The sequence below is a fragment of the Aquarana catesbeiana genome, linkage group LG02 (genome assembly GCF_042186555.1).
Source record: "Aquarana catesbeiana isolate 2022-GZ linkage group LG02, ASM4218655v1, whole genome shotgun sequence".
In the NCBI taxonomy this organism is placed as follows: Eukaryota; Metazoa; Chordata; class Amphibia; order Anura; family Ranidae; genus Aquarana; species Aquarana catesbeiana.
This window is the reverse complement of record NC_133325.1, coordinates 63440683-63460908: the sequence shown is the minus strand read 5'-3', so window position 1 is coordinate 63460908 and position 20226 is coordinate 63440683. Positions and strand designations below refer to the sequence as shown.

The 20226-nt window shown below is 42.3% G+C and overlaps 1 protein-coding gene across 8 annotated transcripts in view; it reads right to left on the bottom strand.

Moving 5' to 3' along the window:
- FAT3 (FAT atypical cadherin 3) overlaps positions 1–20226 on the bottom strand; it is a 974406-nt gene that overhangs the window by 848759 nt on the left and 105421 nt on the right. For all 8 annotated transcript variants that reach the window (XM_073612988.1, XM_073612979.1, XM_073612983.1 and 5 more), the window contains exon 2: positions 19548–19662. The gene's annotated coding sequence lies outside the window, so the exon portion shown is untranslated. The remainder of the gene's footprint in view (positions 1–19547; positions 19663–20226) is intronic.

The window sequence follows — 20226 nt, the reverse complement described above, 5'->3', positions numbered from 1 at the left end:
CGACATCTTCCTAGCAATCAGAGCAACCGGTGACAGGTGGATGGGTTGGCACACACAAAGAAGTATACACAGAAAGATATATACACACAGCAGCCTAGTTGGCCTGTCTCTGTACGCCATCATAGAGTTATATTAATTACGTATCTTCAGTTTCCTTTTTTACAGACTGGAGAAGTTCCGCTTTGTTGTAGACATAGCATAGAAGAAAAAAACATTTTGCAGATTGGTTGAATTTTTTTGTGTCACTACAATGAGTTACACGCATATAGAGCAGGGTTTCTAAACCACAGTTCCGAAGAACGCTAAGGTTCCTAGGGGTTCCTTGAGCAATGAGTAATTTCTGCCTCTCAGAGTTCCCACTAACACCATTGATCTTTTTAGCTATCTGTAAGGGGGTAATTCTTCCCAATGATCACACTTACAGTATAAAGAGCATTCTTCCTGCTTAGCATCACACTAACGCAGTGGGGACTGGTGCTGCAGAATTTTGGGGGGGGCACGGGCGGGCCCCATCAGGTCCGCACTCACCCTACAGGCAGAGCCCTCTAGCGGTCACGGCTCCCCTAGTGCCCGGAGCCGCAGATTCTGTGTTGATCAGGTCTTCTTTCTAGGTTCTGGGTTTTCAGGCCTCCCATCCTGTTTGGCTAGGGCGGGAAGCCAGAAGCCGATGGCGAGTGTTGATTCCCTGGTATTGCAGCGTGGGAGGGTTTGGGCGCAGGTCCCTGCGCCCCAAGGACAACATGAAACAGGCCAATTGCGGCCTCGGGCTCTGGTCACGTGTTTGTGAGAGGGTGACGGACCTTGTGGAGACATGTTGATCCGGTGCCTCGCGCAGTGCATGGCCACATACGGAGCCAATAGATTTTTGGATGAATGATGGTAGGTTGCGAATTGTGTGGGCTGGGGGGGCAGCACCCCTGCGCCCCTTGTGGACCGGCCGCCACTGCACTAATGTATGATCAGTTGTATCATGAATTATTTCAAGGGTTCCTCTGTGTTGAAAAGGTTGAGAAAGGCTGCTCTGAAGGCTGCTAGGGGTTTCTTGAGCAATGAGCGATTTCTTCCTCTCAGATAAATCTCAACTGACCCCATTGATCTTTTTAGCTATCTGTAAAGGGTGTAAGGAACGTTCTTCTCACTGACCATAACACTAATGTATCATGAATTTTATCATGAGTTATTTCAAGGGTTCCTCTGTCTCAAAAAAGGTTGAGAAATACCGATATAGAGTATTTGATATATGTGGATACATTTTATTTGTAGACAATAACCATCATGCTGTTTTGAACACACAAAGAACACTATGGTATGGTAGTCTGCAGATTTCAGAGAAGAATTTCTACTCAATAGAGCAGCGGGAATGGTATTTTCTTTGTTTGTTATTTTTTACAGGTATGTCTAGTTGGTATTTTTTATTTTTTATTTTAATAGCAGTGTCACTTTAAAGGAGAAAAACCTTTAATAATCAACATCAAAATGCTACGAGTGACAAACGAATAATTATGCAATAGAAATACATACAGTATGTGTGAGATGGTTATTCTGCCAAATGTTTTGTCATTCTGTTCAACTGCATTTGTAATTCACACTGTACAGTCAGGTGGGAAATACCCATTTCCAGGTCCAGTTTTTAAAGTTATCTGTATCACCTCTGTGCTTTTTGGCCAATGAGTTAGAAATGTGACCGTGTAGATTAAATGCTCATACACGCTATACGAAAATCGAGCAAACATTTTAGTCCGAGGAACTTTCGTACAATTTTTGTATAGTGTGTACAGAACTTTCTATAGCAGATTCTAACCTTCTGAACGAAAATTTCCAAAGAGACAAGCACCAAAATTTTTCTCGTACGGAAACAGAACAAACGATTTTCGTTTAACGTGTGCCGTTTTCATACGAGGAAAATCAGAAACAAAAGACTGTGCATGATCAGAAACAATAAACAAAAAAAACCAAAAAAAAAAACCTTTGTCATATGAGAATTTCCGTACGAATTTTCCTTCATAGGTTCCGATTAGCTATTAAACAACTAGGAAAATCGGATAATCGCTCGCCTAATTTTCTTATAGTGTGTACCCCACTTAACTGTTCAATAATGAGGCTGGGTATAAAGGGGTAAAATAGAAAATATGGGCTGTCATATTCCAGGTTGTCAAGTAGAGCAGATGTGGGTGACAGGTGTGTATTTTGGTCATATTTTTAGTTTAAAGCTGATCTTCAGGTACAAAAACATTAATTTATAAATATTCCTCAATAACCATGATGGGTATAAATCTACTTTGTGTGCACCAATGCCTTTGCTAATCCAGATATCACTATGTAAAAGTAGTAGTCACATCATCACTGTGCTGAACATAGTCTGTGCAGAGAGCAGAGCTGTGGGAGGAAACCAGCAGGCTCCACCCACTACAGGCTCCCTGCAGAACACTACAGAAAGGGGCGGAGACAAGACCAGTCACCCTGCACAAGAAAAGAGAGCAGCATTGACTGGTCTTTATTACAGGAAGCTCCTGCACAGAGGATTACTGCACAGATATGGAAGAAATACACAAACCACACCAAGTAAGAATATGCCTGATTCTTAAATATACAGTGGGGATGGAAAGTATTCAGACCCCCTTGCAGCCATTTGCTAAAATCATTTAAGTTCATTTTTTTTCCTCATTAGTGTACACACAGCACCCCATATTGACAGAAAAACACAGAATTGTTGACATTTTTGCAGATTTATTAAAAAAGAAAAACTGAAATATCACATGGTCCTAAGTATTCAGACCCTTTGCTGTGACACTCATATATTTAACTCAGGTGCTGTCCATTTCTTCTGATCATCCTTGAGATGGTTCTACACCTTCATTTGAGTCCAGCTGTGTTTGATTATACTGATTGGACTTGATAAGGAAAGCCACACACCTGTCTATATAAGACCTTACAGCTCACAGTGCATGTCAGAGTAAATGAGAATCATGAGGTCAAAAGGAACTGCCTGAAGAGCTCAGAGACAGAATGTTGACAAGGCACAGATTTGGCCAAGGTTACGAAAACATTTCTGCTGAACTTAAGGTTCCTAAGAGCACAGTGGCCTCCATAATCCTTAAATGGAAGACGTTTGGGATGACCAGAACCCTTCCTAGAGCTGGCTGTCCGGCCAAACTGAGCTATCGGGGGAGAAGAGCCTTGGTGAGAGAGGTAAAGAAGAACCCAAAGATCACTGTGGCTGAGCTCCAGAGATGCAGTCGGGAGATGGGAGAAAGTTGTAGAAAGTCAACCATCACTGCAGCCCTCCACCAGTCGGGGCTTTATGGCAGAGTGGCCCGACGGAAGCCTCTCCTCAGTGCAAGACACATGAAAGCCCGCATAGAGTTCGCTAAAAAACATCTGAAGGACTCCATGATGGTGAGAAATAAGATTTTCTGGTCTGATGAGACCAAGATAGAACTTTTTGGCCTTAATTTTAAGCAGTATGTGCGGAGAAAACCAGGCACTGCTCATCACCTGTCCAATACAGTCCCAACAGTGAAGCATGGGCCGAAGGTTTACCTTCCAACAAGACAACGACCCTAAGCACACAGTTAAATTATCGAAGGAGTGGCTTCACAACAACTCCATGACTGTTCTTGAATGGCCCAGCCAGAGCCCTGACTTAAGCCCAATTGAGCATCTCTGGAGAGACCTAAAAATGGCTGTCCACCAACGTTTACCATCCAACCTGACAGAACTGGAGAGGATCTGCAAGGAGGAATGGCAGAGGATCCCCAAATCCAGGTGTGAAAAACTTGTTGCTTCTTTTCCAAAAAGACTCATGGCTGTATTAGATCAAAAGGGTGCTTCTACTAAATACTGAGCAAAGGGTCTGAATACTTAGGACTATATGATATTTCAGTTTTTCTTTTTTAATAAATCTGCAAAAATGTCAACAATTCTGTGTTTTTCTGTCAATATGGGGTGCTGTGTGTACATTAATGAGGAAAAAAATGAACTTAAATGATTTTAGCAAATGGCTGCAATATAACAAAGAGTTAAAAATTTAAGGGGGTTCCGTCCCCACTGTAAATCGCTTGGCATGTAAAAATTTTCATATTTACATTTAATTTTATTTCCCCAGCAACAATCTATATCGGATATGTAACTGTCTAGATCTGGGAGAAAAAAAAGCTCTCATTGGATTGTCACAATTCCTGCTTTAGCTGTGCTGATCATAATCGTTACTGTTCAGAATTGGTTTGCACAACTGATACAGCCTTTACAGCCAAAACATACATATATAGTGTGTTGCCCCTATGTTGTTCTACAGAGGAGGTGAAGGTGTTATGTCTATGCTGTAGCCATGGCTCCGGGATTGTTGATACACAGCGGAACTCTCGAGAATTACAGAAGCTTTGTTTATGTATGTAACAAGTACTTTCACAACCTCAATTGTTCTACAGCACTTCCAACTAAAAGACCGCGCTCTACAGTGTAGTAATATTAGAGTTCTGGGGGGGGGATTCTAGCTTTTAGCTGGGTGAAGCTGTACTCCGAGCAGATACAAAAGATGCAAATTATGAGTTTGTCCCAAAGTGACAAGCCGGAGACAATGTCAAGATTAAGCGATTAATCAAAACAATAATCAGCCAAATAATTGATTATGAAATTAATTGTTAGTTGCAGCCCTACTCCATGCTATAAAAGGATCAGAATGCTCAGCGCTAAATGGATTGAACATTCTGGTATACAGGTTATTAGTGCAAGCAGGGCCGGGACAAGGGGTGGGCAGGAGGGGAAGCTGCCCTGGGCACTGTGGTATCATGTGAGGTGTGTAGACACCACAAAGAGATTTGGGGGGGGGGGGGGGATTTGTGTTGAGAAGGCATATATTGGGAGCGGCAGGGGGTAAGAATAGTTCTAAGGCAAATTTGGGTAGGTGTGCTAGGAGTGGTGACTTGGGGGGATTTGTGTTGGGAGGAGGGAAGAGGATTTGTTCGGGGGGGGGGGGGGGATTTGTGGGGGTTGTGCTATAAAAGTAATATATTAGAGGGTACATTTTTTTTTTGTTGGGGGGGGGGGGATTTGTGCTGATAGGGATGCTTTGTGCTAGCATAGGGGATGGGAATGTGTGCTGGAAGGGAGGATTTGGAGTGTCGAGGGGAGGATTTTTGTTTGGTGGTGAAATTTTATTTTTATTTGGGGGGGGGGGGGGGAGTTTCGCTGACAGATAATGCTCACATCTTGGGGGAGACGCAATTCGGCATGTTCACCCTGGGCTCTAGATGAACTTGTCCTGGCACTGAGTGCAAGTGACCATCTAAATTACACACTCATAAATACACATAGTGTATCATAGTGTGATTTTCAATATTTATGGACAAATTAAATGTATGGACATCCAAATTTTTATTTTTTTTTTACATTTTGGATGCAGTGGAAAGGGTTAGCACCTTTATCAGATTTGTATACCCTATGTGCACTTCCTTTCCCTGTGCGTCTATGCCTCCAGAGACATTACAGTAAAGCTGTCCATCACGCTAGTAGATTTTTGCATTAACATTCGTACAAAAATTCATATGAAAATTCTTAGTATATTTAACAACTTGATCATCATCAAATGACTTGATCAAATTGATCAGGTCATTTGAAAGTACTTCAAAATTTTGTTATAAAGTGTACACACGGGCGGACTTTTCGACCGGACTGGGCCGACGGAACAAATTCGTTGGACAATCCAACCGTGTGTGGGCTTCATTGGACCTTCAGCTGACTTTTTCTGTAGAAAATCAGACCGACTTTAGATTTGGAACATGTTTCAAATCTTGCCGATGGACTCGAATCCGGTCGAAAAATCCGTTCGTCTGTGTGCTAGTCTGACGGACAAAAAAGGACGCAAGGGCAGCTATTGGCTACTGGCTATGAACTTCCTTATTCTAGTCTGGTCGTACGTCATCACGTTCATACCAACGGATTTTCCAACGGACTTTCGAACGGACTTTAGTCCGTTCGTATGTGGGCAAGTCCGGTCGTCCAAAAGTCCATCGTAACTCCGTCGCAAAGACCATCAGACGTTTGATGCTGAAAAGTCCACCCGTGTGTACACGGCTTTAGTTTTCAACATTCAGTTTTGGGATAAATGGACTTTACTGATTGGAAACTATAAACACTGTTAAAAATTGTTAGAATTGTGTTCATTTGAAAAAAAATATCATATTATTATTTCCTTCTAATTTTCTGTGCTTTGCGAGTTAAAAAAATTAATTTTTGATTTTGATTTGAATGTAATTTTGATCGCACTAACAATTAATAAACTGAATGAATGTTCTTAAAACCAAAAAATATTCAAATAAAATTGTACTGGTGTATTTTCCTCTTCTTCCTATCACTCCCTTTCATCCTCCCTCTTTCTCTGTTCTTCTGACATAAGTGGCTTCCCATCGTGGTTTTACTCCAACCATCCAAGTATTTGAAACCGATCAATGAAGCACATCCCATGTAATACCTGCAGAGGTAGGTCTGGTGTCTGGTCTGACCCCCCCTTTTTAATTCACATTTTTTTTTTATTCCACTCTAAAGCATTGATCGGGGCAGCAGGAGCCATTTCATATTCTAGTTGGCCTCCTTCAAGAACAATAGCCTCATAATATTGTGAAATCCATGGATTGATGTCCCTTGCTCTTACATTGATAGGGACAAAGATGCTGCTTCTGTATGTTTGATATTGAGCCACAAAACAAATACATTTTATTCTTTTAAAAAAAAAGAAGAAATTCTACGAGTGTATGACCTGCTTAAGTGGACATTTCCTAAAATCAGATTAAAGCCCATCTCTGACCACTGGAAGATTTGTCCTTTACTTCTGCTCTGATAAAAACCGTAATAGGGGTTCTAGTCTTTTCTAAAGATTGTTTTTTAAATCAAAAAGCAGAGGAGGATTAGAACCCATACTAAATTTTTATTGTGTCAGTGCCCTTGGTGGGTAGATTCACCTTCTCTATTTGTCTTGTTGTTTATTGTCTCTAATGCCGCGTACACACGAGCGGACTTTACGGCAGACTTTGCCCGGCGGACGGGATTTCGTCGGACAATTCGGTCGTGTGTGGGCTCCAGCGAACTTTGTTTGCTCAAAAGTTGGACGGACTTAGATTTAAAACATGTTTCAAATCTATCCGACGGACTCGAGTCCGGACGAAAAGTCCACTCGTCTGTATGCTAGTTCGACGGACAAAAAGCCACGCTAGGGCAGCTATTGGCTACTGGCTATGAACTTCCTTGTTTTAGTCCGGTCGTACGTCATCACGTACAATTTCGACGGACTTTGGTGGATTGTGTGTAGGCAAGTCCGTTCATTCAGAAAGTCCGTCGTAAAGTCCGTCGAAAAGTCCCCCGGGCAAAGTCTGCCATAAAGTCCGCTCGTGTGTACGCGGCATAAGACAGAAAGTGATGAGATAGCAAACATTTTTGAAGTGTTACCAAAAGAAGTGAGGGTAAGCCCCCGGTCACACCGGTGCGACTTGTCATTTGATTTGATAGTTTCAAGTCGCATGACAAGTCAGACCCTATTGTCCGCAATGGAAGCGGTCAAAACGGTGCGACTCCGTCTCCAACGGAGTCGCGACGATTTTGAAAGTAGTTCTTGCACTACTTTTTGCAAGTTCAAGCACGACTTGCATAGACATCTGTGCATGAAGTCACAGATGTCTCCTAAGTAGCACCTGAAGAAGTACTACTTTGAAATTGTACTATTTCAAGAGAAGTAGCATGATTTCAATGTCGTGATCAGTGTGACTGGGGCTAAATCTTCCATTGGGAACTCCTGCTTTAATGATAACCATCTAAGAGGGGATGTCCCTTACTTTGTCAAGATTTCCCCTCACTACCTTTTGGGCTTTTTAGGACAGGAAGCGAAGGGAAATCTACTAAAGGGACAAAAAATAAACTGACAGGGATTTAAATCTTTCCCTGTATCTAAAACCAAAAATATAATAAAAAAAACTAAACAATAAAAAAATAAAAAGGAAAAAAGCAAAACAAAAGAAATCTAGCCCATTAACCACTTCAGCCTCGGAAGATCTGGCTGCTGAATGACCGGGCCATTTTTTGCGATTTGGCACTGCGTCGCTTTAACTGACTATTGTGCGGTCGTGCGAAGCTGCACCCAAACAAAATTGACGCCCTTTTTTTCCCACAAATAGAGCTTTCTTTTGGTGTTACTTGATCACCTCTGCCGTTTTTATTTTTTGCGCTATAAACAAAAAAAGAGCGACAGTTTTGAAAAAAAACCCACAATATTTTGTACTTTTTGCTATAATAAATATCCCCATTTTTTTTTTAAAAAGAAGCGATTTTTTTCTCAGTTTAGGCGGATATGTATTCTTCTACATATTTTTGGTAAAAAAAATCACAATAAGCGTATATTGATTGGTTTGCACAAAAGTTATAGCGTCTACAAAATAGGGGATATATTTATAGCATTTTTTTATTATTATTTTTTTGTTACTAGTAATGGCGGAGATCTGCAATTTTTATTGGTACTGGGACATTATGGTAGACACTTTTGACACAATTTTGGGACCATTGGCATTTATACAGTGATCAGTGCTATAAAAACGCACTGATTACTGTAAAAATAGCACTGGCAGGGAAGGAGTTAACACTAGGGGGCGATCAAGGGGTTAACTGTGTTTCCTGTGTGTGTTTCTAACTGTAGGGGGAGGAGACTGACCTAGAGGAAGTGGCAGATTGTGGTTCCTAGCTATTAAGAACACACGATTTGTCACGCTTCACAGAACAGAACAGGGATTTGTGTTTTACACACACACACCCCGCAGTGTGTGCGCCTCCAGTGGAACGTGCGCACCTGCTATCCTGATCCCGCGAGCTGACGTATAGCTACGACGGTTCGTGGGATCGTGCCGACCTGCCGCAGTAAAATGACGGCAGCTGGTCGGCAAGCGGATAAAAAAATAAAACCAGCTGCAATGTATTTTGTTTCTTCCACTAGATGACCTCAATCTGATGGCCAGAACCATTCAACTCATCTGGGCCCAGGTTGTTCTGAACCCACCCCCAGCCTGTGAATGGACAATGAAAGGAGAAGCAGCACAGTGATAACCTCACCTCTCCGTGTCTCTGCTCTCTTATGTCAGCACATGAAGTGATTGGCTGCCCATACTGCTTCTTCCTCTCACACTCCAGCCCTGCTGTACAGGTACTGCAAGAGGCTGTTACCGGGTCACATTCAGGTACTTACACTGCTAATGATTACAGATCTGCATTCATTTGTATAATTTATATCTGCATAGTTCAGCTTTGATACATTTAAATTTCTCTCCAGAGGTGGCTACTGAGGGGGCAATAAAAAAAAAAATGTAAATGCTGAGCTAGAATATTTTCAAAAATTTTGGAGAAATGGAGTTGATAAAATACTGAAACTTACCTTCCTTTTGTTTTACAGAGTGAAAGTTCAATAAAACCTTTACTGGATTTGGTTAGAAGTCTCACCCTCTCTGTCTAACCACACTCGTTTTCATCCATTGTTTCGGAAAAGTAGCATGAAAATAGTATATTTTATATTTAGAAATGCAAGCCGGTGTGAAATTTATACCCCGAGCACAATGCGGTTTATGGGAACTGATGAGCAGAACAGAAAATACACACAACGCGCTGCCTTTGCCAGACTGTGACTCACTGATTATATGTGTAACGTTAATAGAAAACTGACGTTGGGATTTTCAAACCCGTTGATTTAAACATGAACATAGTATTTGTGGAGAAGCCAGGAATCTCTGGTATCAGAGCTAAATGACCATGAAATCTATACGTATGTAGGCTTTTACATTCAACTCTGGACTCAGTGCTGTTAAACCAAAACCATTTTATTTGAAGTCCAGCTGAATCTTCGGATTTTATTTTATTATTATTTTACTGTGAACTGTGAAATCCAGGGAAAGTAATAATCCTCCCTTGCAGTGGAGCTACCTTTGTACTGCAAGGGTTAACTGCTCCTTTAGATCTGGAGGGGCTACAAAAAAACAGTTTTGCTTACCCAAATCTTCTGCTCCTGCAGGCTCCCTCCAGGCTGTATGACTGGTCTCTGCAGCTCCTCTGGTGTCATCAAGTCTAATTGAGAGTCTAGAGCCTTGCAATAGATGTGAGGACCCCAAGGGACAGTCCACTGCCAGAACATAGAAGAGCCCAGGGGAGTGGGAGATCAGGTAAAGTTGGCCATACGTGGATCAAAATTTGTCCGGTTCAGCAGGGACCAGTTGAATTTCAAGCCATGTATGAGCAGGCCAATCCATTGATCAACTTAAGTACAGCCAGAAGAGAATTTTGCCAACTAACTGTATAAACTGTTCAGGTCCACATCTCTAGTACATAGAGATCGCAAGATGGAGTCCCAGTCTCGGATCAAAGTCACCCCAACAGGGGCCAGAGCAGTCGGAAGACCAATGCGTCTCCCCTGGACCACAAAGAAAGTATCATTCTTCACAAAAAGCTGTGAATTTGGAATGGTCAGAGATTTAAGCCATGTAAACACCCGGCCACCAGGCACAAGAAAAAATAAAGGAATCTAAATAGGACCCTAGTTGCAAGAAGGTATATTGCAAGAAGCTGTGATAGTTAACCGTACCTTGTAAGATAGTAATACCAAGGTGCGGCTGGTGTCTCCCATTATGCATATGCTCCCGCCTCAAAGAGCTCCTGCAGGCTCCCTCCAGGCTGTACGACTGGTCTCTGCAGCTCCTCTGGTGTCATCAAGTCTAATTGAGAGTCTAGAGCCTTGCAATAGATGTGAGGACCCTAAGGGACAGTCCACTGCCAGAACATAGAAGAGCCCAGGGGAGTGGGAGATCAGGTAAAGTCGGCCATACGTGGATCAAAATTTGTCCGGTTCAGCAGGGACCAGTTGAATTTCAAGCCATGTATGAGCAGGCCAATCCATTGATCAACTTAAGTACAGCCAGAAGAGAATTTTGCCAACTAACTGTATAAACTGTTCAGGTCCACATCTCTAGTACATAGAGATCGCAAGATGGAGTCCCAGTCTCGGATCAAAGTCACCCCAACAGGGGCCAGAGCAGTCGGAAGACCAATGCGTCTCCCCTGGACCACAAAGAAAGTATCATTCTTCACAAAAAGCTGTGAATTTGGAATGGTCAGAGATTTAAGCCATATAAACACCCGGCCACCAGACACAAGAAAAAATAAAGGAATCTAAATAGGACCCTAGTTGCAAGAAGGTATATTGCAAGAAGCTGTGATAGTTAACCGTACCTTGTAAGATAGTAATACCAAGGTGTGGCTGGTGTCTCCCATTATGCATATGCTCCCGCCTCAAAGAGCTCCTGCAGGCTCCCTCCAGGCTGTACGACTGGTCTCTGCAGCTACTCTGGTGTCATCAAGTCTAATTGAGAGTCCAGAGCCTTGCAATGGATGTGAGGACCCCAAGGGACAGTCCACTGCCAGAGCATAGGAGAGCCCAGGGGAGTAGGACATCAGGTAAAGTTGGCCATACATGGATCAAAATTTGTCCGGTTCAGCAGGGACCAGCCGAATTTCAAGCCATGTATGAGCAGGCCGATCCATTGATCAACTTAAGTACTGCCAGCCTATCTGATTTTGAAGAGAATTTTGCCAACTAACTGTATAAACTGTTCAGGTTCACATCTCTAGTACATAGAATGAACAGAACATTTCCTCAAAGAATGGGATTTTAACGGACCAGAAGCAGTAATGAAATGTATAACAGTACACAATTTATTGATAAAACATACAAACAATATATGTAAAAAGATGGATCACATATAGCAAACACATGGAGTATAAAACAACATCAAATCGAACCAATAGAATAACCTAGAAATCAACTGTCAAATGTGGGACGGAAGAAATCCAACGCGTTTCAAGAGACATAGTAAAGGTCTTCTTCAGGGTAAATAGGTTATAAGATTCCAGATTTTGCAAGGTTAATCCTGTGTGTTGGTGATGCAACAAATGGAAATCATGGCTCAAGAGCAGAAAGAACTGACACAGACCACTGAACTAGTGCCAGCAAGCAGGGAAGGAAAAAAAAAAAATCGCAAGATGGAGTCCCAGTGTCAGATCAAAGTCACCCCAACAGGGAACGGAGCAGTCGGAAGACCAATGCGTCTCTCCTGGACCACAAAGAAAGTAGCATTCTTCACAAAAAGCTGTCAATTTGGAATGGTCAGAGATTTAAGCCGTATAACGTCCAGCCGCCAGGCACAAGAAAAAATAAAGGAATCTAAATAGGACCCTAGTTGCAAGAAGGTATATTGCAAGAAGCTGTGATAGTCAACTGTATCCTGTAAGATAGTAATGCCAAGGTGCGGCTGGTGTATCCCATTATGCATATGCTCCTGCCCCTGTTGGGGTGACTTGATCTGAGACTGGGGCTCCATCTGGCGTTTTTTCCTTCCCTGCTTGCTGGCATATTTTCAGTGGTCTGTCTCGGTTCGTTCCGCTCTTGAGCCATGATTTCCATTTGTTGCATCACCAGCACACAGGATTAATCTTGCAAAATATGGGCTCTTATATTGTCTAAAGACCTTTACTATGTCTGTTGAAATGTGTTGGATTTTTTCTGTCCCACATTGGACAGTTGACCTCTAGGTTATTCCATTGGTTCGATTTGATGTTGTTTTATACACCATGTGTTTGCTATATGTGATCCATCATTTTACATATATTGTCTTATCAATAAATTATGTACTTTTATACATTTCATTACTGTTTCCGGTCTGTCAAAATCCCATTCTTTAAGGAAATTTTCTGTTCAGCCTATCTGATTTTGGACATATGATTACTGCAAACGGCTATAGTCACTAGCAGTAATCATTGTGTTCTGCCAGCTGGGAAAGCTCCCTGCGCCCTCCGCTAGCAAAACACAATAGCGCTCCAACAGCCTTTCCCCCCATCAACACTGACTGTGTTCATGGGAGAATCAAGTGATTTTATTTCCTTCCACCCGTGGTGGAAAAAAGGAAATCAAATCATCTATGCGCTGCCTAAGTAAAGTCCCCTAGACCTAACCAAGCAATTAATTATACTGCAAGGGAGGATTTTCACTTTCTGCAGAGATTGGCTTTAAAACACATTGTGGTTTATTTACTAATATTAAAAGGGGGGGAGGAAATGCGCGTTATCCAACAAAAAATGTGATTAAATAAATAAGTGACCAACACCCCAATCAAATCTTGAAATACAAAAAATGTAATTAATCTGAATAGTTGTAATTATAACAAATCCCAAAGGAGAGCCGCTACCCAGTGAAGTCTGAATAGGAGACTCCTTTTCCAGTTGAGGCCTATTACGGGGAAACGCCTCGGGTGGAGCCACATCTGAGACGTTTGTTTGCACGAGCCGGCTGGCGAGGTCCGCGGCCTTGTTTGTTATACTATCTGCTAGTTTTTATCATCCTAACTGTAGGTGCAATACTATCTTATAATAAATCATGATGTTTTAAATACTACACTATGAAGTGCCTACCTCTTTCTTTGCATGGCAAATGTTGAGGATCGTTTTCCATATATGCAGGGACCTCTAATGGAAAAATCCTCCTTGTGGATGACAACTTATCTTCTTTGATTTACATAGAGGTGTGTGGAAAACAAAGCGATCTTGATCTTTATTATTTGAGATCCACAATTTCTGGTAAGAGGCGTGATTGGCTGTGGGGAAGGATTTGTATGAGAACCGTGCCACTGTATGTTGTCACATTCAGTCATCGGGAGATTTATCATCTAATATGGAATTTTACTTTATGGAGTTTATGTATCACTTTGATGGACTTAAGTTAAAATTGTTATGTTTTTTTCCGATGTTTTAGGCACCAAACTGTGAATATTGGTTGTTAATTGAGAAGCACACCTGGTCACTTTTGATTTACTAATACAAGGGAGTGCAATATCTGATGCAACTCTGCACAGGAACCAATTAGTTTTCAGATTTTTTTTTGCCAAAACTTTATTGAACTAGCTAAAATTAGAAACTGATTGGTTATTATGCACAGCTACACCAGATTTTGCACTCTCCAGTTTTATTAAATCAACCCCATTATGTGCTAGCAGCACACTGGAGAGTCGGAATTCTGCTCAACACAGAGTGCTGCCATCTGGATCTCCAGTGGTTTATCAGGTTCCCTCCCCCAATGCATGTTGTTCCAATCAGCAGTACTCATGCTCTCAGAGCAGCTCTTTTGATTCGGACAGTGTGCAGGAGAGGCGTGGCAGATTTCTATACTCAGCCCCAGGTCTCTGACATCATCAACATCTGAACTGTCTTTAAGCAGTACAGGCTGCAGCAAACTCGTCAAATAATTCAACAAATAAAATGCCTAAAACCCCCACCACATGCTGTGTTTCCTGTAAATTGGCCCCACGTCACCACCCCCGTAGAGTCCAGTAATAATGTAAGTATTGGTGGGAGGAACCATTAAGTGCAGCAGGGAATGCTGTCATTTGACACTCCCAGAATTTTGGAATTGTTAAGACTTTCTTAGTGACTGTACTGCTTGAAGACAATGGGAGGGAGTTTGCCATCCCCTGGAAGTGTTTAGGGTCTTCTCCTGCAAAAGCCAAGCTTTGCATTTTTTTTTTTTGAAAGCTACAAAGTCAAAGTCATATTAATCAAGACAGTGATTGAGTGACCCAAAGACACTTGCACCAGACCACAGTTTAGTTTCAGACAGAGTGGGAATTGTTAAGGTCCCCATAGAAGGCTCAGATTTTTTGTGGAATCAGCTAAAGTTTGGCTGAAATTTGGGCCATGGTTGGCCCTGTGTGCACCATCTGGCTCAACAAAAGTTAATCCTTAGATATGCAGTCACTGTTTGGGTTTTGCCATGCTGTTAGTGTGGATGGGGGAATCGATTGATAACGGAACAGTATACGGCAGGCTTTAGAACCTCTCTGAAGTTTTATTACTATCTATGACCCATGGAAGAGACTGTCAAGTCCTTTGAGAGACTGTTCATATGTGAGGTTGGGGATCAATTAAACCCCATGGTTGAGCCAAATTTTTTCAAACCTTCCAACCACTAACTACCCCCTTTAGTTGCACAGTCAGCAACTGGGAGTGTACACATGCTGCGTGAAGCCAGTAACCTTTCCAAAACTCAACTTGGCCCTAAATCTGTAACAAACGACAGGATTTCAACAACTAACCATATTACTATAATTTTTTTAGGAGTGTAAATGTAATGAGCTGCTGCTAATACAATCTTATACAAAACAGCAGTGACATAAGAATGTGGTGACATACAAAAAGCTGTAACCCATAGCAACAAATCAGTTGACTTTTCGGTAGAAATATCCTTGAAAGATTAATTCCAGCTGGTTGTCACGGATAACCGCGATCTCGGATATTACTTGTCGCCTCTCTTTCAGCAACTGCTTGTTAACGGCAGGTAAATTAGAAGGACAATTCTGCAACTGTGATTTAATTACCCCTATTGTGCTCTTACCTATTCATCAAATTCATCGAAGAAAAGATAGGTAATTCCATCACTTTTCCTCTCCTGAACTTTTTATTCAAGCTCCAAAATGGAAAATTTGTAATTGTATATTTTTGCTGTGCTTAAAAGATAGGTGAAATAAAACTACCATGGCAACTAGATAAGATTTATGTAAAAAAAAATACAATCTACTTTAATAGCAAAGCTGCATGTTCTACATACTGCGTAGTGCTGGGAAGATAGAAAGTACGGTTCAAAAGGAAAAGGATTGTGCCGAGATCTGCTGCTACAAAGTGGAACTCCAGACGCTATTTAAAGGAACCCGTGTCATGATCATGAAGCAGAAAGGAACCCCTTTGATGGCAGGTTACCTTTAGGGCCAAAGCACACATTTACGCTGCAGTGAATTGTGGTACCTACATTAGTGCGTTACGATGCCATTCATTTTTAATGGCACACCAGTACACTAAGGAAACCCAGCCCTGATACACATGTATTACAGCACAATGCACTGTAAAACACCACCATGCGTTGTGGTGTGCTGCACTGGGAAATGCTGCATGTCTGTTTTTGGTCCAGTCTTGTGCCATATATTGTGATGTCAGGAATGCATTCATGTACACCTGTTAAACTGCACTTTTTGCTTTTAACCACTTCCAGTCTGGGCCAATTCTGACAAACCTCTCCTACATGTAAAAATCTGTATTTTTTTTGCTAGAAATCTACTTAGAATCCCCAAACATTATATATATTTTTAAGCCGAGGCCCTAGAGAATAAAATGGGTGAGTGGGCGTTGCAACATTTTAATGTCACACAAAATTTATGTAGCGTTTTTTGATTGCAATTTTTTTGAAAAACAAAAATACACTTTAATTAATTTTAATGTGCAACAACACAATATGATACCCAATTGTTTGTTGAAATATAAAAGATGATGTTATGCCGAGTAAATAGATACCAAACATGTCACACTTTTTAGATTGCGTACATTTGTGGAATGGCAATAAATTACGGTACCATATAAATCTCCGTAGGCGACACTGCCTTTACAGGTTACCAGTTTAGAGTTTCACAGGCGGTCTGGGGTAGAATTATTGCTCTCGCTCTAACGTTCGCGGAGATACCTCACCTAAGTGGTGCGATCTCTGTTTACATATTTTATTACATTTTATTACATTTTTTATTTTAACATTGTACCTTTAATTTTTGTTTCTATTTTTTTGTTTTTGATCAATGTTATTGCTATTACAAGGAACAAACAACGTCCCTTGTTATAGCATTGACCGTGACAGGTGCTCTCTATAGAGAGATCTGGGGTATATGAGTCCCCAGATCTCTCTTCTGGCCTCCAAAGCATCAGATCAAACCAAGTTCGGTTGGATCTAATGCTTTTACAAGCTGGTAAAGGCTTGTTTACATGACACCCGAAACTGGAAGTGACAAAATCCTTGTTGCTTCTGATTTCTGATGTCACACAATGGGATAAACAACATCAGTTCCTCTCACTATGTACCCAGAACCGGATGGTATCTGTCCCATCCTTACCTGGCTCCCCAATTGGACCGGAGAGCCCGGTAAAAGCAGCGGCGGCAGTGATGGGCCCTCCCAGGGCTCTCCCACTCTCCACCCCCTTTAAATGTAATCCAGCCCATAGAGGGCGCAGGAGCGCCGCCCCCTCTCTCCTGCCCCCATCAATCTTCAATAGATAGATTCATACATTGCATGAATCTATTTATTGTCAACGCTGCCGCCCCCTATTCAGATTGCCCGGCCCCTTGTCGTGCGCCGGACTGCTGAATTACAGCAACGGGGGTGTTTTGGAAGTGCCTGATTAGAGCCGTCGGCTCTAATAGGCATCCTGATTAGAGCTGTGGGCTCTAATAGGCTTCCAAATTGGTAAACAGCGGGCGCACTGCTGTGCGTTCGCTGCTTACGTAGTGCTGTGTTAGGGAATCAAATAAATCGCTTCCCTAACACTGACCTGCCTCTCAGCCAATCAGGTGCACCGGGTCTGGTTACCTGTCACCTGATTGGCTGATCGGACAGACGCTGTGATTGGACACCAGGCGTCCAATCATAGCAGAAGAGGACGGGAGAAGACATCGAGGACATGGAGGGAGCGTGGAGGACAGCGCTGACCCGAGACAGGTAAGTGCCAGGCGGGGGGGCACACTGGCAGCAATTGATGGGGCAAACTGGTGGCAATTGATGGGGCAAACTGGCGGCAATTGATGGGGCAAACTGGCGGCAATTGATGGGGCAAACTGGCGGCAATTGATGGGGCAAACTGGCGGCAATTGATGGGGCAAACTGGCAGCAATTGATGGGGCAAACTGGCAGCAATTGATGGGGCACACTGGCAGCAACTGATGGGGCACACTGGCAGCAATTGATGGTTACAGTAGCTGTGTTTGATGGCACAGTGACGGCAATTTATGGGTGCAGTGCCTGCGTTTGATGGCACAGTGTCTGCACTTGATGGGCACAGTGTCTGTGCTTGATGGGCACAGTGTCTGCGCTTGATTACACAGAGACAGCGTTTAATAGGCACAGTGGTGGCAATTTATGGGTACATTGGCTGCATTCGAAGCACAGTGGCTTCGTTTGCTGGCACAGTGGCTTCGTTTGCTGGCACAGTGGCTTCGTTTGATGGCACAGTGGCGGCAATTGATGGGCACAGTGAGGCTGCAATTAATGTGTTTTCTTTTCAGTTTGTTTGCTCCCCCCTAAAAATTTTGAGCACCAGCCGCCACTGAATCCAGCACTGTACAGCCGCTCAGACTAAAAAAAAAAAAATACCGGGATCATGACTGTGGATGCAGCCATGATCCTGGTATAGCCACTTCAACCTTAAGCAGTTTACAGCCTAAGGACAGGAAGTAGTTAAACCCTCAGTTTTAAGCTCTTTCAGCAGCTGATTTAGTCACTTAGGCTGTATTCACACCTGGCAGTTTTGAATCACCGCGATTCTGCCTGTTATTTTAAAACTCGCTGCTAAAATGACAAAAAAAAAAGCTTTTGAATCTTTATTGGGCAACAAGCTTCACGCGATGTGGTTTACTGCAATTACAGAGCGATTTAAATTTTGTATGTCACAACTGTAAAATGAATGGCATCTGAAATTCAGGTGGTGTGATCTGTCATTTTAGAGCGTTTTAAAAATCGCAGGCAGAATCGCGGCCAGGTGTGAATGCAGCCTTATTGAGTGTGCAGATTCTTTACCTTTTAACCATTACCTATGTTCCAGTTTAAGTTGGTGTCATGACTACTGTCCCAGGATTCCTGTTTCAGGGTGGCTCCTTTCTTTTGCAGCATCCTATGGAGCCACTACATGCAGAGACTAAAGGTGTTTCCCTAACACCTTCCCACTGTGTCGGCAGCATCAGTACCTTAAATCTGCAAAGACCAACTTACTAGAAGCCTCACCTGTCTGTCCTGCCCTTAGTATTTAAAAAGGCTGGTGGGTGTTGTATATTTTTAAGCTTATAGATCTGTCAGTAAAATCTCTTTGCTCCTAATTCCACCAAAATCTATGCTGCTCATTGTTCTCCTAGCTGGGGAGGAAGCTGTGCCTGAGGACCTGCAGTGCAAAGATCTCCCTGATTTTGTTTAATTCATTCTTTGGATTTGTGATCTTTGCACCTCTCCTACAGCTTCCTATTCATTCCCATTACCACTTATCTGATCACTAGTCATCAGTGGGACAGCTGTTACATGAGGAAGCAAAGCCCTACCTTTGCCAAGATAGCCACCTCCAAACAGAGCCACAGAGCAGATCCAGGCATGGTAAGCCAGTAAAAAGGAAAAGATCAGCTGTAGAGAGCGCACAGGCAATACTGATAACTAGTCCTTTGCTCTCTTCTTGCCTTTTTGGGAACTGCTACCACAGTAAAGGTGTAAAGGTGTTTCTCTAACACCTTCCCACTGTGTCGGGAGGTCGGCAGCATCAGTACCTTAAATCTGCAAAGACCAAAATCTGCAAAGACCAAAGATCTGCAAAGACCAGTGGGAACCCTCTTTAGAAAAACATCAATGAATGCTGTTATGCATATATTAAAGTATCAATAAATGTACTTTAAGTTAAAATACTGTAAATACCTGAATTTGATGTGGTTCCAATCTCTTGTAATCCCATGTAAGGGCTTAGTGAGGCAGGTGCGAAGCTAGGATCCAAACAGGTGTCTTGCTTTCACACGTGTTAACAAGGTACATGCTGAAAGAAAGAGCAGAGAGATGACCTCATCAGTTCGTTGGTTCTCCTTAAGTGTCCAATCACAGGGGGTGACCTAGCTGTTTTGTTAAACTGCAGCAGAGAAATGGTAGGTCACCAGTGTCATTAATGAAGGCAAAGTAAATATCAGGACTGGATGGCCAGAAATACAAATCCTTCGGTAGGAAAAACAGCTTCCAAATATACGCAGGTCTGAGGGATGTACCGAAAGAAATGTAGAAGTGGGCATACATTTTTTATAAATATACATAGTTCAAGTTTAACATGTTGGTAGAGCAACTCTTTCTTTAGAGTAACTCCTCTTCTTCTTTTCTAGTGTAAGCAAATAATGGATTTTGAGCATTAGTAATGTGCCATCATTGAGTTCTTGACGAAGGAGGGGTGCAGGCTGTCCGACAAAGAGCGATACGGAGTTGATACCATTGACAAGATCAAAGTACATAGATGGATGAAGACGTTTAAAAGGTTTCATCTCTGTAAACATTATGTAGCCTTCTGTGAATGTTGGACAGGCTTCGCCCCTCCTTCGTCAAGAACTCAATGATG